This window comes from Chlamydotis macqueenii, chromosome 9 (genome assembly GCF_036417535.1).
Source record: "Chlamydotis macqueenii isolate bChlMac1 chromosome 9, bChlMac1.mat, whole genome shotgun sequence".
Lineage (NCBI taxonomy): Eukaryota > Metazoa > Chordata > Aves > Otidiformes > Otididae > Chlamydotis > Chlamydotis macqueenii.
In genome coordinates this window covers 20416428-20434205 of record NC_141564.1, presented here as the reverse complement: position 1 = coordinate 20434205, position 17778 = coordinate 20416428, and the positions used below count along the sequence as shown (strand labels likewise).

Here is a 17778-nt window from a genome sequence, read left to right as displayed (position 1 = left end):
TCCAGTGGTTTGACTTCCAAAACGGTTACATCCACTGAAAAGCAGTTAAAAAACAAAACAAAACAAAAAAAAAAAACCAAAAAACCACAACCAACCAAAAAAACAAAAAAACCCCAAACCAACAACCAAACCAAAAAAACCCTGGTTTTCCTAACACGTACTGTGCTAAATAACTCCATTTACGCACACAGATGTGCCCATATCTGTGTATGTTACCAGCTCCTGCAGTGACCTAGTCATTAAAAAAAACCGAAGCAGCTCATACTAGTTGCCCGCTGCATTTGATAACATGTACACAATAGAAACCTTTCTAGTGCAATATTCAAGAGAACTCTTTCCCATCTTGAAAAACCAAATGAAACCATAAATAGAAAAAAAAAAAAAATCCATGCACTCCTAAGTTTTATTAATTTTCTTTACCTATAAATAATAATATTATGCATCTAACAATAAATCAGTTGAGGCCAACACATGTTGATGTCCAACTCCATGCACAGTAATATCAATTCTTATTCATTAATGACAAACTTTTTTTTTTTCATTTTATTTATTATTTCTGAGTGGCTGCTCTCCATAAAAATACTTGCCAGACTACTGTTCTTGTTAGGAAATAATCTAATCGCCCACTCAGAGAGCAGGAAGGGGGACAGATGGACATGAGTGACTAATAAAGCACTCTCTGACTATTTTTAGATTACACTATTTGCAAAGCATCTGTAAACTGTGTTCAAAAGCTTTTACTAAGAGTAAAGAATAACTACAGTTCTCAGAGCTCATGATCAACACAAAGTCCTTGTGTGCAGTTTTCAAGCTCAACCAGTAGGAAATGGTTTCTTATAAAGCCATTTTTTGACCTGGCCAAATAAATAAATAAATAAATAAATAAAACTGCAGCAGTCGAGTTTATTTTATTCTTAGAAGATCCCACTGCACCACCAAGGCAGGCAGAACCGTAACCTTCACAGCGTGAGCTAGAGGCGCTGCAGAGGATGCTGAAGAATGCAGGAATGCTGGGAATTGAAAGAATTTGCAAACACGCTCTTGTTCCCCTGCTTAGTTGTTCTGCTGCCACAGAAATTATGTAAATAGGCTGAGGAAAACTCCACTCCTCAAGTGTCAGAGCTTCCTATGCAGAGCTACTCAGAACGTTTGTTTTTTTCCACAGCCGGAGTTGCAGAACAGCAGAGAAGAGAAAGTTTTATCACCTCGCTCTGCAGATGTCATACACAAACGTTACTTGCTTATAACAAAAGCCTTCCTTAAAAACAGAAGAGCACACCAGCCACCCAACATTTGTGCTCTTCTTTCGAGAGCAGACTACACCATTATAAAAACTGTGTGCGGAGAAAGGCAGAGGAGGGCTCTGCTGCTCCGTTCCCAGTGCGCCACTTGGTTTGGGTTATTTAATTTGGGAAGGAGCATGGCAAACATAAATAAAAGGATGATTGCACAAACATAAACCATTTTCTGCAATGAAAAAAAGGCTTTCTTCAGCATACACTGCCCAAACTGTCTCCTTCCAACACCCCTTTGGCCTTGTGCAATCTTCCGAGTGCTGTACTTATCGTCAAAGCCAGCGAGGGAAACCTTTCCGTCTGATCCGTGGAAGAGGCTGCTTGTCCTTCGCTTTAGATATAAACAGGGCAGTGACACGGAAAGAAGCTGGAAGCAAAGACTTAAGAGAGTGGAGAATGAGAAAATAAAGGGTTCACTGACTCCACTTCATTCCTCACTCATGTTAATTGGATGTAGGCTCCAGTTTTAAACAAGAGCGCCTGAAATGACACGTAAACATTCAGAAAACTCTGCAATGTCCTTCTTCAGAACCAAGTACGAAGCTTTTTTCTTTCCAAATTTATTCTATTGGATTTTGTCATTTTGGCATGTACCTTGAAGCAGCACAGGTGACAGCTATAATGTATTGATTTTTAGACTATCTCGCCTTTACGTACCGACCTGTTATGGCGATTTAAACCACTGACCAGGTGTAGTAACAGCTATGCTACCTAACAATCAAAAATAATCCTCCAGAAGCCCTTGAAGTTGATAAAGCCTGGGGGATGCACAATAGCTTATGGGTTTGAATCCCTCATCTCAGAGGGGCTGGAGGGTCCACCACCAGCTGATGACAAAGGCCTTCAACATCAACTGAATGCTCCTCCCCTCGACGTAAAAAGAAGTCATATCAGGCTTCATCGAGCGGTGCACAGAGCCTGGAGCCATCAACTCTTGAGAGCTGCTTGCACGCAGAGGTGGCAAAAAGGTCCAGGCAAACAGGCTGCACCAGGCAGGCAACTCCATCCACAGCGCCAGAACTAACAGGCCAAACCAGCTACCAGAAACTTAGACTGAGCCGCCGTTATCGATCGAGTAATAATCACGTGGTAGAAAGAGAAAACCACAGATAAAAACAACTGTGGCACTGCACAGCGACAAATCTGGTCATAAACGCAGAGCGCTGATGTTATTCCTTACCCGTGTCCAAACACAATCAGTTCAAAGCAAGGATTTCTCTAAAAGCTATTTGCAAAAATGTTTAACCATTTTCTCTAGAAATGCCGTCATTTCCACTGTTTTCTCCTACCCATCCATTACACAAGGAACTACACGAGGTTCATGCTACGGCTAAAACAACGTTTTCTGCGGCAGCTTTGAATCGCTTCCGTTCCTCCTGTGAACTTGTGTGCTCGTGTTTTTCTTCTAATCCTCTTAGGATCACAGTGTTTATACTACTTTCTGAGATTTCGGTGCTATTTGAGCTCTAACAACAAATTTAGTCATTAGATGTTGTGCTTTGTGAATTACAAAAGCCTCCTAAGGACACAGTATCTTTTCTTCTAAATTCTCCTTGACTATCCTGCCTTTATCCGGATTCAGTATCTGGAAAGAGTGTCCCAATCAAAACGGAATTAAAAATAACTAAATCCTGGATATTCCCCTCAGTAACTAGGCTGCAAAAAGCATCATACAATAGTTTTAAAAGCCTAAATTGAAAACTAATCACTCCATTGAATCCTGCCTTTCATTTGGTTAATAGGCATACACAAGACTAGCGGTGATTCCACCACTGTCGCGTTTGGAACATAAATGGAGAAAATCAAAGTTATTTCTTTTAATCACAGTTCCACGGCGACGTATGGCTTTTTTTTAAAAAAACAATTCAGCACTTTTACATTAACATCTGCTTTTCAGATCTAACAGAGAAGCTGAACTGAGACAAATATCAACTCAAAAAATTCAAGCGAAACAAATATACGAGTGGGGCAGAAAGAAAAAGCAAGTCAGGACCACACACAAGACGGGACTAAAAACTGTGGTTACCTGGAGCCAGCTGGTAGCAGCGGGGCTCCCAGTGACAGTCACACACGTAGAGTGCCCAGCGCTCCGCTCACGGAGCACGGCAGCGGCACAGCCTGCGGTAAGCGCGGACAGCGCGGGGATCGCTGAGGGTGTTTTACAAGAAGCCTCAGCAGGGAACACTCCAAGTATCCGAGACCTGCCCAAGACATGGCCACCTACTTCCTAAACCCCATCTGAAACGGCTTTTCTCTGTCAATGGAGAGATGTTTATTTCCTGATCTTTGTTCTGTCTTTAGGCCTTTATTATGTCAGAAATATGGAAAAAACAGACACAAGCTAACTTTCTGGATGTTTAACAGAAGAAATGCTTAACATGTATATTCATATCACATAACAGTCCCACAACTTTCCATATTTCAGAAGTTCTCTTTGATACACCAAACACCCGCATGTCTACAGACGTATGTGAACCAACTATTAGAAGAGGGTATCTGAGGGGATAAAGAATAAGAACCAGATGAGCAGACACCACTGTTCTGGAGAAGAGATCAGCTGGATACAGGAACCCCTTCAACAGCGCACAGGATCAGGGCTCACGGTGCGATGGGAAACACTGGAAAAGGCAGACCCGTGCAGAAGGACGTTGTAGCAGCTCTGTGGAAGTTTAAACACCGATTTCTATAAAAGCCAGAATTGAGGCAATTACAGAAGATAGCTTACAGCCCACTGAAAGGGAAGGAAGCTAAATTGCTGGAGAGGAAACCATCTTAGCCAGCTCTATTAAAAACACATAACGCACCACAGCCATCCCATCAATACCAATTAGCTTGTACCACTGGTGAGGGCGGGAGGGCGAGCCGCGCGGCAGCACCACTTCTCTCGCAAGGCATTTAAAGGAAACTCATTCGTAACTAACCCGATTCACATGAACCAAAAGTTAAAAGGTTCTAAAGAATGAAGTTAAATCCAGTCTAGACGGGGAAAGAGTATGAATAGTTATCACTCAGAGCACTGAGTGTTACATGGAGGGACCATGTCCTCTAGAGCAGCCACAAAATCCCACCCTCACAGACCGTTACACAGAGGATGGGGGACCACCTATGTAAATTCCAAGTAGTTTCTAATTTGCATTGCTTGTTTGTTTTATGAAAATACTGGATGTGATGACTAGTGACATATTAATAATAATGGTAGCATATTGATAAATAATTTTTTTTGTGGTTTTATTCTAGAAATGAGTTTTTAAATTTAAAGTCATCACTGCAAGATTCAGTGAACGGATTGAGAATAGCAGCCTATCAAACTGGGTGCTCTCAGCAGACTCACCTCAAATCAGAAATAGCGAAAAAAAAAATTTCCTTGTTTAAAAAAAAAAAAAAAATCTGATGTGTAGCATTTAGGGGTCACTCTTATTCTTAGTAAGTTTATTACAAATTTCAAATACATACCTAAAAACTGAATGAAGACACAGACAAAATACACCACCAAAAAAAAAAAAAAAAAAAAAAAAGAATAAATCAGAGTATTTGTTTTCATTCCCTTTCCTCAAGGTAGGAAGAGCACTAACTCAGCCTGCTCCCACTTGCCCCATCAACTCAGGCGTGCTGCTCAGCGACCAGGCAGAGCCCGGGGACTCAGATGAGGCTTCACAGCTGGACGGAGGCAGGCGCCCACTTTTGTCAACACGGCCACGTGTTTGTAGGGAACTGATAGCTGCAAGGTTACCAGGACTTTTCAACTGGTCTCCAACTGGGAGAGATGGAACAAAGCTCAAACCGCTTCCCTGGGAAAAACACCTTCTTCCCTTTCCCTGCTTTTGCTCACAGCGCCTGCCTTGTCTGTGTTTGCAGATATTCAGGACAAGATATTCTTCTGCTTTGGGATGAATGGTGGCCTTGCAGAAGAAGCAGGCTAGATTATGGCAAGCATCAGAAATCATTACAGTGGGGCAAAAGTACAACTGTTTCTTAAAGAGCCTAATTTATTGAATTTATTAAAATTCTGTCTCAAACGTGCCATGCTTTGGGAGGTGGGATACCTGGGTGTTTCAAGTAGACATCACATTTGGAACTGAGCTCGAAATGTTTAAATAAGGAAATTGCAGAAATAAGATGAGCACATGACAACACTGTATTATTTTCAACTCTAATTAATGTAACCACTATTCAAATCCTCTCTCTGTTTCCCTCATGATCAGCACCACTATCACCCTTACTTTTCCGGGCAACCAGAAGTCAAATGATGTATTCTTTCAGCCTGATCTACATTTTTGTCTCGCCAAGCTAACGAGGTGCAGAGGACATTTAGATGACGCAGCGGGACTTGGGTTCTGCTACAAGACGCGGCGTTTGCAGACAATTTGACGTCAACAGGCTCGCGAAGCCTGGCTGTGGCCGCTGACCCTGAATACCAAGTACACCCAGTGTTGTTGAAGCTGTGGCTCTCTTCCCATCTGAGAACACGTTAGGAAGGCTGGTTGCCTTCCGTGGGAGTGCCTTGCAGGATATTTGCCCTCACAGCAAAGTATCAGGTTTAAAAACAGATGTATACCAAAATATTCTAAAAATCCACATTACTTGCCGTGTTGGGCATGTAAAAGTAATAGCACAGTCTGAAGAACTGAGATCCAAAAATTCTTTTAATATAGCCCTCCAAATTATGAGTTACTTTTAATACTCAAAAGCACTTAAAAATCTATAGGTATGAAAATATTTTTCTGAAAACTTTAAAGTCATACCAGAGGTCAAAAATAAAGTTTGTGGTGGAGCCTGGGCTCATATACTCCAGATGTTCCTGGGATGCAGCTCCCCAAAAATAAGGTGTTTATAATGAATTCCAGATTCTTCCTAAAATTATTATTACTATTTCATGCAAAGCCAGAGAAAAACATAAGCCTCTCATGCTGCCCTGAAATCATCCATTAAAAATATCAAGGAATAATTAAGTATTCTTTCCAAAATTACTGCTCATTAAAAACTGCTGCACTTCTGCTTACAGTTCCCTCTCATTTCCCCAGGAATTTTTCAAAACTGAGTGACATTTGGTGCATAACGTACTTGTCCGGCAGCACCGCCTTTCTACAAAAATTCTGTGTCTTGGTCATATTTTCACACAAATATCCTGCAGACTGAGCTCCTTCTATACCAGGTAAACCCTATGATTAAGCAGCAGTTCAGATTGCCCAAGACCAAGCAACACACAAGGAATTTTTCCCTTTTTCAAAGGGAAAACCCTACCACTAGTAGACCAGTAGACAATATCATCTTTCTTACAAACCCTCCTGCCTCTGCCCTTCCCACGCTCCCATCGTATCTCTCACAGAGTAATTTGCAGCGTTGTACAACAGCTCTGACTCTCAAGGAGTTAAAATCCACCCGGAGAGGGCTGCCTGTTTGTGCACTGGTTGTCCAGCCATCCCTGCTAAAAGGACAACTCATTCTAACACAGCAGCTACTGAACTGTGACAAATTGCCGGCTAGGGCATAGGAAAACAGACTGTGCCTCTCTCCTAACGTGGCCAGGCAAGCTTTCCAGCTTCACAAGGAGGTAAAGCCACCCTTGCAGCGGGGGCAGAGGGACAGCACACGCGTTCCCAAATAAGCTGCCTCTTGTCTGGAAGGCTCAGAGGGGTTAGCTCACCTGAGAGTTTAGCGTCATTCTCCAGTCACATCCTAGCCAACACCTACCTGCCATGGCGTGGGGAAACCTCGGTACCCCATCCGCCCACTCCCAGCTGGGTGCTCTTGCCACTCCTTTTCCCCTAAAAAAGGGAATTAATTGTTTTCTGCCACTCAGCTCCTGAAGCATCCCGCCGCAGGGTCAGAAAAGGACAGAACCGGCTGAAGAGAGGAAGGTGGAACAGAGCCCTGAAAGGGAAGAAATGCAGGAACAGCACTGCCCTATAGCTCCGTTGTCAAAATACACCTCCGTTTCCAAGCGATGCCTGGTGCCTTGGATGGCGATGGGGATCCCAGCGCAAAAACCTCACAGCAAACACCAAATGATGTAGTAAGTAAGCGTGAGTCCTACCAGCAATAATACAGACACTGACTGCATGAGCAATACTCTGTTGTCTTTTCAAACCATTTAGATGCCAGAGCTGAGAACCTACATTTGTCTGTCACACTGATGGAGCAGGGAAATACTTGCATGGATATTAGAGGGACACCGAAACCTGTTCCAAAGAATAAGCAGCCTACAGCATAGATAAACATAGCAAAATATTTACTTTAGCAGTATGGTCATGGAGAACAGCATTTATTAAATAAGTGGGTTAAAGTTATTAATCAATAGCAGCATTAGACTAAACTAATCATGCCAGTTGCTCTTCACCCCTCTGCCCTCCCCCCTTTTTTTTTTTTTAACAACAGGACCTAAGCACAATCAAGGTAAACAAATATATTTGATTCATCAGTGACAGCATATTCAAAAGATCTGATGAGCATCAGGAAATGAAGCCACAGCAGAAAGGCCTCATACGAAGATCGTCACTGAGCTATGATTAATTGATAACAACCTAGCAGTGCCCTTATTCAAGTTCGTCCTAAGTACTAAAGTGGGGCTTATCTACATGTACTCAGTGAAACTATTAAACTGTGTACCTCCAGCCCTAGGTGGTCTATTCTGACATAAAAAAAAAAAAAGCTTTTCTCAAAAATGCTGTTCATTACACTAATTACCATTTCAGTTACATTGGGCTTTCCTACTGCAGGAAAATGTTTTTCCGTATCGCAAATAGGTAAAAAAAAACCAACCAACAAACCAACCAAAAAAAAAACCAAAAAAACCACCAACAACAACAAAAAAACCCACCACACAAAGAAAACTTAATTTTTTACCAAAATAAGTGAAGTCAGTATTTTTGTTTCACTGCAAATATTTTCCATTTAATTTGCTATGGTCACTGCAGACATATAGCTCTTGGAACCCATGTGTTACCTGTACAGAGCAACACACAGCAGGTGTTTATCACACAAACAGGTGGACGTGTGATCAGATAACCTATTATGCCACGTTGCAAACTGTTAAAAAAGTGAAAAGACTTGCTAATGTTACTTGTCCAGCACTTTCTATTTTCCTTTATACAAGATAAAAGGTTTTACCCACACAAAACTGCCAGAGACCTGAATGAGACCTGAAGCATGGCCACACCAGATCAGTCCAAAGGGCTCCCCAGCCCATCACCCTCTCTCCAGTGTGACCCAGAAGCAGATCCCCAAGGGAAGAGTGACAACAGCACCGACATGATCTAGTCCCCTAAACAATCTCCTAGCCTCCAGCTATTTTCAACTCAGATGACTTTTCAGAGCACAACTTGTTCGGTTTCTGTGTATTTAGTAACCTCAAAGGAATTACCTGCCATTAACATTTTCAGTTCCATAAACATTTAGCATCTACCTCTTCTGGTAAGCAGTTTTACAGGCCTGCTCCCTGCTTGGAAAAAGAGCAGCTTGTGTCTTTCTTTACACTTTTCTCTATCTGCCTCTTATTAGCTTAATTTGACATTCCTGTAAGAGAAAAGGAACCTCTGACCCCTGTTCACCCTCGCCACGGCTCTCGTGACTTCACAGACGTCAGCACACCCATCTCCCATGCTGTAACTCTTCCCCAACCAGCTGCTCCATGGAACAGCTACCCGGTCTATATATTACATCTTGATATGACAACCACACGCTTTGCATGGGATTAACTGAAGTCTCCCATGGCATTTCCAAAAAGCCTGCCCTGTCTGATCTTTCTAGCGTTACCATCGCAATAGAGGTTGGTAATACAGATCCACTTCTATGGAGCACTCGTGTACCACCCCCAAAAAAGGGCAGTTAACACATTGTCATTGAAGGTGTTTATCTACAAAAGTGTTCATCAAGGAATATGAAATGGGGACTTGAGCATCTAACATGGTAAGTGTTAAAATAATGCCATTAAATTTCGAGACTATTTTTCAAAGAGCATCGGCCAATATGTGCTCATCGGCATAAACTCACACCTACAAAAGAACTCTCTTTCTTTCATATTAGTTTTTAATTGAGGAAGTTATTAACTTCTAAATCTTACCTCCACAGTAATCTGACTAATACTCTTCTCAGCGTCTCACCTTTCCACTCCTATTTTCTCTTCTGTACTTCAGCAGAGCTCCCTGTAAACAGGGTTAATAGCATCCTGCTCTCTCTGTATTGGCTATGTCCTAACAGTCACTCTAAAGGATGTGTCAGTGCTATCAAGAATGACTTTAATTTAAGCTTTCTTCAGCTTTTCTGGAGAATTGACACTGAATTCACCATCTTCAAAAGTATCCCAGAAAAAAAGCGTTTTGTCAAGCATGTTATTTATCATTTTCAAAATGAATACGAACATGGAACTAGTTATTACCCTCTGCATTAAATGTCTTCTGAGCCTCAGTGAAAGCCTACCTGATAACTCAGAAAGCCGTTAATGGATCAGGTCTCAGGTACAGGTAAGTAACATCTCCAGCCAGGAGAAGAGATGCAGCAATTTAACAGGAGCAAACATCCAGGGCAAGAAAAGATCTAGTTTTTAAGATAAATCTACTGGAGATGGTGTAGCTGGAAACACATTTTAAATATCCAAAGAAACCTTCCCCAAAACAAAATCATGCAGCTGAAGAATAGTTACGAGAAACAGCCCCTGTTATTTTAAGCAGGAGCGGTAAGGACTCTGGAAGGAGTCATTCTGCCTGAGGAGACATCCAGTGCACAGCGTTCGATCTAGCAGGGCTTTTCCCTTTTACTTTTTGATTCTCATCTCGATTGATTCCCACCAGGAATTTGAAATTGGCTGAGCTGAGCATCCGGCAGATCTTGCTGTTCACACTAGAATAGACTGAAGATAGGATTTCACCATTCGGGAATTTCATTTACAGAATTCTGCCTCTGCGATTGCTTGCAGAATTCTCTGCAACCATTGTCAGGGCTTTGTGAAAAGGGGGGGCTTGGGTTTTTCTGTTGTGTTGGTTTGGTTTGGTTTTTTCCCAAAAAAAAAAAAAAAAAAAAATTAAAAAAATAAAATCAATTCACATTTATCAATATGATCTACTGGACTGATTACAGAAAGTACTAAAGACTCAAGTCCTCCAGTTTTGGTCTTTGGGGGAAAAAAAAAAAAAAACAAAGAAAAAAACAAAAAAACTTTCTTTACTCTTCCCAACTTGTGAAAGATAAATTATTTACCCACATCTTAACTTTAAGATATGCTAGATAGCTACCATCACTGAAATTACTTACTTCTTGCATGTTTTTGCTGCTCTGACACAGATTTACTACAGCATCCAGACTAGCCTAGTTTTCATTTTTAGAGTGATATATGCCTATAAATGGAAAAAAAAAAAAAGTTAAGAAGAGCTATGCCTCTCTTTTCAGTCTGAATATACAGATATTTAATTCTTCCCACTGATGAAGAGCAAATTGGAGGCCTGTTCATTTCCTGCTGTCTTCTGCAATCACGCTGACACACACTCGTTAACCAAGGAAGCGACTGACAAATGCTCGGGTGAGGAATATCAAACACACACGTTCTCAAAAATACTCCATCTAGCAAAAGTATTTCCCCTCAGTGTGAGAGGTGTCAAATACTGGGGTCTGGGTCATCTCCACACAGAACATTGTAGATGTTATTTTAGTCACACGTAGTCAAGGGTTTGTCGTTTTTTTTTTTTGGTTTTTTTTTTTTAAGTATGCTTTTTTGCCATGCCTTTCAAAGTCAGCAGCAGGATTTTAAAAGGGAACAATATGATGTATTTAGCACGATCTAATAGATACCCAGAACCTATAGAGCGCTATGTAATAAATGCCCAGAACTTGACAGCCCAATAATGATGCATCCTCCATCAGCCCACAAGCAATAACAGCCGCGGTTTACAAGCTGCTGCACTTCAGAAGAGACTGTTTACCAGACCAGATAAAATCAAGGTTCAATATATATATATTGTTGGATGACACTGTACAGCTGCTATCATTTATCAGACTTTTTCTTGTGTCTTATTGTGCTTATCACTGCCTAAGGAACAAGCAAAATCTTGGAATTACTACAATGTCTCAAACACTAGCGCTTCTGTCCCATTTAACACATAACAATTTTTTTTACACCAGCTTTATCCAGAAATAAATCCACTTGCCCTGTTCTCACAGGAACACTGCTACTAGACTGCTTTTGACTCCCTTTCCGACAAGTTTCATTTGACCCTCTTGGACCGCACGGGTAGCAGCCTGCGTGCACAGCACAGACTCACTGACTCTCCCCCGCCACGAAAACAAAAGGGATGCTATTTTGCTAGCGACACTTGTAGACTAAATAAGCTAAGTTGAAGAGCAATTAGCACTATGTGGTCTTTTGTGAAGATAATTTCCTTGCGGCATTTTTAACTAAATAATCTGTTAATACAATGATTCAGAAAACATTTCTAGTTTTCTCTTTTTTCTCCTAATAACATCCATGAAACTACATTCATTTATTTTAGCCCGCATATGAAGAGTTAATTTTTATTCCTTCAGTGTGTAAGGACTTTACTAGAAGACTCTTAAGCGGTGTGGACTATTGCCAGTCCTCAAAATGACATGCCAAGTGCTCTTACCAAATTTTGAAGATATGGGCTGCACGGACCAGCCACAGAGCACCCATGGCCTCACAGGGCAAAGATGAGCGTGGGTGAAGGCACGCAGCCACAGTGAAGCGCAAATATTTCACCCCGGAGAAGCAACAACAGCGTAAAGTGTTAGTAAGACACATACGCAAGTGATCTACAAAGCCTCCTCTCACTGCGCGAAGCTCCCCTGTCCCATCACATGCTGTAGAGTCACAAATGGTCAGAGAAGGAAACGGACGTGAGCCCTGGCAACGGGGCGTGAGGAAACGATGCACACGTATGATGGGAAATGTAAACAGAGAGAGGTTTACTTGGCGGGGATTCAGTTTACGGCTTTTGTTAGCACACAACAAAATTGCCAACCGGGGAATTGGATTTCACATGTAACTCTCCATGTAAAAATCTCTCACGTGGCATATTTAGAAAGAGAGATGTATTTGCAAAATATTAAAGGCAACGTTTGCATTTCTCTTGGCTAACAAACCAGAAAGATCCTACCGAGGGTCCAAACAGCCTGCTCACCCTTAGTTCCCAGAATACGTGACCTGGTGAGGTCATTTCACCAGTCATATCTGAGGCGCTCCACCCAAACCCTCCTCTGGGCTTTTTTGGTTTTTAAATTAACCGTTTCTCACCGCTAACAATTACATAAATCAAGTTTAGAGCAGAGGCATTTCCTAAGTCTTCCAGCAGCCAGCTGCAGAGCCTTGCCATTGCCCCATCAGCTGAAAAAAATCACCAAGATTCAGATGGACTTCACCATGGCTGCTCACAGCCTGGATGTGCACGGGAGCATTCCCACCATTCTTGCAAAGCAAAGGCCTGGGCACTGCCTGAGATAAGCAGCTTCTTCACGGGGAGAGAGCCCCAAATAGCCAGAACTGAGGTATGGTGATGCAGTGAGCTTAATTCTGGTCAGGACGCAGAGCATCGACAAGATTATGACATCAATATTAACTGTGTTCAGAATTAACAAAGACTGAAATGTAGCCCTCCAGATACCACACGATAAATTTTAAACCTCGCTGCTTATTATTTTAACCACCTAGAACAAAACAAAAATAAATAACAGTGCCTAAAGAAAAGTGGAGCACAGCAGCTTTGGCTCGGGTGCAGACAGGCTCCCCACAGCTGGGCTGCGGCTCCTGCCCAGTACCACTGCCCCACCAGAACCACGTCACGAGGGGAGCAGAAAAGAGGAGGAGGCAAGACCACAGCAGCATTTGTTTGTTCTTTTTAAAGGGTAATTTCTTTCTCTTTGCCAAAAATTTGTATTTTTTTTTTAAATCTTTAGTTACTTCTTAATTAAAATTCTTCACTGTGTTTTGGAACAAGAGAACCCCACTGCAGCATCCTTGGTATGTGTGTAAACTACTATTCTCTTAAGAAAACAAAGCTTTTGCAATGGTACAGTTTGTCTTGATTATATATTTTTTAAGTTGAGATTAAAAGACACCAATTCAGATCAACCAGATCTGAGAGAGAGAAATCCAGAAATCTCACCGATGACCTAAAAACGCTGGCTGAGTTGGACAGAGAGGGTGCACGCACTGCAGTACACGCCATATTTCCTGTAAAAGCTCCTTAAGAGAAAGGCTGCATCGAGTTACATGGGAGATCCTTCAAGCACAGGAAAACCTTCCAAACTCAGGCACGCAACACCAATTTGCAGGAATCCACGCATCACTATTTCCACTTTCCAGAGAGTAACTTATGGATTGCTAGAGACAAGCAGGCAAAAATAATTCGCAGTCCTCTCTCTCATGTCTTTGAAAAGTAACGATGATCAGAGTCAAATATCAAACTGTTTTCAGCTTTAGAAGTTAAAACTGGTATTTCAGCCTGACCCAAAACCACACAGCACACTCGGGAAAGCGCTACTTCATGCTCTCCGCAGTGCCCTGCACGGGACCGCTGACCACACGCTAGCTCAAGGCTGGACCACAGGGCTGGCAGAGCTGAGCGTGGGGCAAGGGGACAGCACCACCCAGGGCAAGGTGCTTTCCAAAGATGTACCAGCAAGCTTGACTTCAAATTTAAATTCAAAATCAATTTAAGATTTTGGCAACCTGTATCAAAAATCTGATTTAAGCCACTATCCGCTACAGTAATTTCAGACAAATGAAATATTCAAGTAATACGTAAAGTTTTAAAGAAAGAAAAACCATGGATGGAACTGCCGGAAATCATAGACATAGGGTTCACAAAGAGCATTTATTAAAAGTGTTCAATGATAAGCTTTTATAGTGGCATAGAAATTACTTTTAATACCCTAACTAGTTTGTATTCAACTAGCTTCAGTACTCTGTACATTCAAGGATGAGAAGTTTATCCACCAATTATAAGAGGGCAAACGCCCACTGATACTGAAATCCCAAAGAACAAAATCAGTTCATTTCACTACTTACAAAACAGTACTTTTTCCTAGTTTTAAATGCAAAAGTTTTCATAAACAGTCCCTCTTTATCCAGTACACTGCAACGGTAAAAATAAGTGAAGATTTTGTGCATTTGATACCCACTTTCACCTGAACAGAGTTTGACACAGTAAATAAGAAACATGCCATTCATCAACTTGCAACTTCATGAAGAGTCATGAAAACTTAAATAATCAGCATAAACAAAGGCTAAGAAGTTATGTGCTTTAACAAAAGCAGAGCAAAGCAGTAAATCTGCCTGATTAGCAACAGAAATACCAGTTTTACTACAACAACTCAACACCAGTAGCAAATCAAACATTTTAATGGATTGCAGCACAGTTACTTTCTCGGCGAAGTCTGACTTCTATAAATCCAAAACTAAATTACAATCAATCACTTCAAACAAGGGCTTCTGCGTGCTGATTAAACTGTTTTCACTTTGATCCACCCTGGGCCTAGCAGACGTTTCTTCTGATATTAAGTAGTCAAAGGTGTAAATTAAGGCTTGAAAGACCTCCTTAAAGCAACGGCTATAATAAGCCCTGATATTCAAAGAGCAGTCCAATACTTTCCGAAGAAAAAGATTTTAAGCAGGGTTGGAAAGGCACGCAGCAATAGGTAGTCTCTCTGTTTCTGGATGGAAGTCATGGAGAACCGATCCAAGGGAAACCCCAGCAGGACGTGCCCACATCCTGAGGTGGCTGGTGCTCCTGCAGAGGGAAAACTGCCAGCGCCAAACACACCATTAAGGAAGTTTCGCTGCTCTGTTCCAACAGCCGAGTGACAGATCAGGAGCTCTTAGTGATGGTATTCCAGAAAACTGCAACTTCTACGTTGCTGAACAGAAGAGTTATCATTTACATAGTGACAGCACCTGTTATAATTATTTGTACTGTGATGGCACTGGGGTCCCAACTGTGACTAGAAGCCCCAATGTGCTAAGCAAAGACATAATATACCTGTAGTTTAAGGATAAAGGCAAATTCTGCAGAGAGCAAAACACAAGGAGCACAGAATCACCCCAGCAAAAGGGAACATGGCAGCAATGCACACACCGCGCACCAATGAATGCTCGGAAACCACACGCGGAGCAAGGCTGCTTCTGCTCCTCAGCTCAGCCTGAACCTCTCCAAGCTGCCAGTGCTGAGCAGGTTTAAGCTCTTTGATGCAGGGACAGCCTATCTCTGAGCATCCAGCACAGCAGGCAGGTCCAGAGGCTCTGCAGAACCAAAAGTAGAGGGGTCCTCACCGAGGGCATCGCTGCCCTCCTGCCAGGTGATGGCAAGGCTGCGTGCCACGAGTCTATTGATGCTGCAATGACAGGGCTCCCACTGGGATTTACACTGAAAGACAGAGAGATTTGTAACGTCCTCTACACATTCTTTACACTCTGAGAAACTAAATCACCGCTTCAAGAAAAAGAGCAGGCACTGAACAACATATAGTACCTGCAAACTGCATTGATTCTCAGGTGTTGGAATTGTTCTTTCTCCTGTCCTGCTAAGACAGGCTTAGCAGAAAGTACTGCTTTCTAAATGCATTTTAACATGCATCAGATTGTCAAATATACACAGTTTATAAGCCCGATTTATTTTGCAACAGTCAATTTTGCAGCCTTATTTCCAGCAATTTATATTAACACACCACAGATCACAAACGTAGAAATACAGAGGCCAATATTTAGGCACCGCCAATAATTAGAAAAAGCAGTCTTATCTTTTCAGGTTTTGGTTTGGTTTTTTAAGTTTAGCTTTCTCATTTAATTCTAATCCAGCAATCATTCAATATTTAAATACAACACAAAATTGTATCCAGACTACAGTAATCTTCAAGCAGTTACACTGAGAAAGAAGGAGAGAATAAGAGGGCAATTGCCACATGAAGTCACCTATCTTAATCGTACCTGCAATTATTTTTGTATTCATTACGCATTCAAAATTAATCCTTTTGTACTTCACTTCTATAATTCACATGCAGCAGTGCCACACTTGCTCTCACTTTTGCAGACAAGCGTTCCCCAAAAGTTCACTTTGGATATCATAAAATCTCAAGTCATTGACCATTGTCTTGGACATCTCATCCAGAAGCTTGCCTGCCACGGGAAGAGGGCAGCACCCTCTGATCAGCAGGTGCAACCCTTTCACTGATTTTGGAAGGTTTTTACTTACATGAACTTTAAAAATCTTTAGATCGTAGCACCAAAGTCTCCTTTCAGATCGTTCCTGGTTTGGAGACGTTGAGGTTTCACATTCTGCCAAGTCATTCTTTCTGTGAAGTACCTGAGCTCAAACACTGGAGTCCTTCAACAGAACGTGCATAAAAGGATCCAGCAAGACGGGACTGGCATCTAATTGCCACTCTGGCTCCATCAACTTGCTGTCAGATTCACTTTTATTCAGTTCATTGCTTGAGAAATTTCCAAACAAGGCAGAATGAACCTGCCAAACCCTGATGTACATCCACACCAGAAGGACACTTACTGGACAGTCTCGAAGAACAGGACATCATTTGGGCACGCTAAGAAAACAACTCATTAGAGCACGAGAAGAAAATCCTTTTCTCCTAGGACACTGCCGTGCCATGTAATAGAAAATGCTATTAAACAAAAGTGATTGAATGCAAACACACACAGATAATTTACTGAAGAAAAATTATCTTGCAGTTAAGAGACAATATAAATTACCGTATGCGGACAATGAGTATGCCGAAAGGGCAGGGCGCTCGCTGCCCCACAAAAAAATAAAGCAGCAAATGCAGAAAGACAGTTACTGACTGTGTTTTGATTTCAGCAATAGAAATTTAACATAATCCAAGATTGAGGATCTAATTGCCAAAAGGATGAAACAAACAACACAGAAAAAGAACAATCAAAACTGGAGAGAAGGAGATTATCAAAGGTACCTGCTTTCACAAGAATAGAAATGAGATCTTTGGAAGCCCTGAAGGACTCCTGATGGAAAAGAAACAAGAACAGCTATAAAAAACCCAAGAAAGTGATCATTACTGATTCAATCACTTTGGCAGACAGAGACGTACTAGAGATGGCAGAGAATGCCAAAGGGAACAAAAAAGGTGAGGGATGTGGAGGGGGGAGATCTCCTCCCTGTGCCATGCCAGACACATTCCCGTCCCGCATCCAGAGCCCTGCAACCTGTTGTTCCGCGGCAGCTGCATCACTGTCATGCTTCACAGCAACGCTGCTCCGGGAAAACAAAGACGCCGGGGTGTAAACACCTCTGTAAGAACAACGCAGCATCTTCCTAAAGAGTTGCGCCGACTGCGCTGCTGACGGCTCCAGCCCCAGGTCAGCACTGTTTCGTTATTCAGAGCAGAAAGCGCACAGGGACAAAACAATACACGGGTGTCACTGGGCTCTTCCGCTCTGAGCAGAGCGCTGTCTATGCCACCCCACCACAGAGCACCTGGCTGCCTCTCTAAAAGATTACGTTCCCAGAATACG

The 17778-nt window shown here is 42.0% G+C and overlaps 1 protein-coding gene across 2 annotated transcripts in view; it reads right to left on the bottom strand.

Annotated features, from left to right (window-relative positions):
• TBL1XR1 (TBL1X/Y related 1) overlaps nucleotides 1-17778 on the bottom strand; it is a 115498-nt gene that overhangs the window by 66107 nt on the left and 31613 nt on the right. The window lies entirely within an intron of this gene.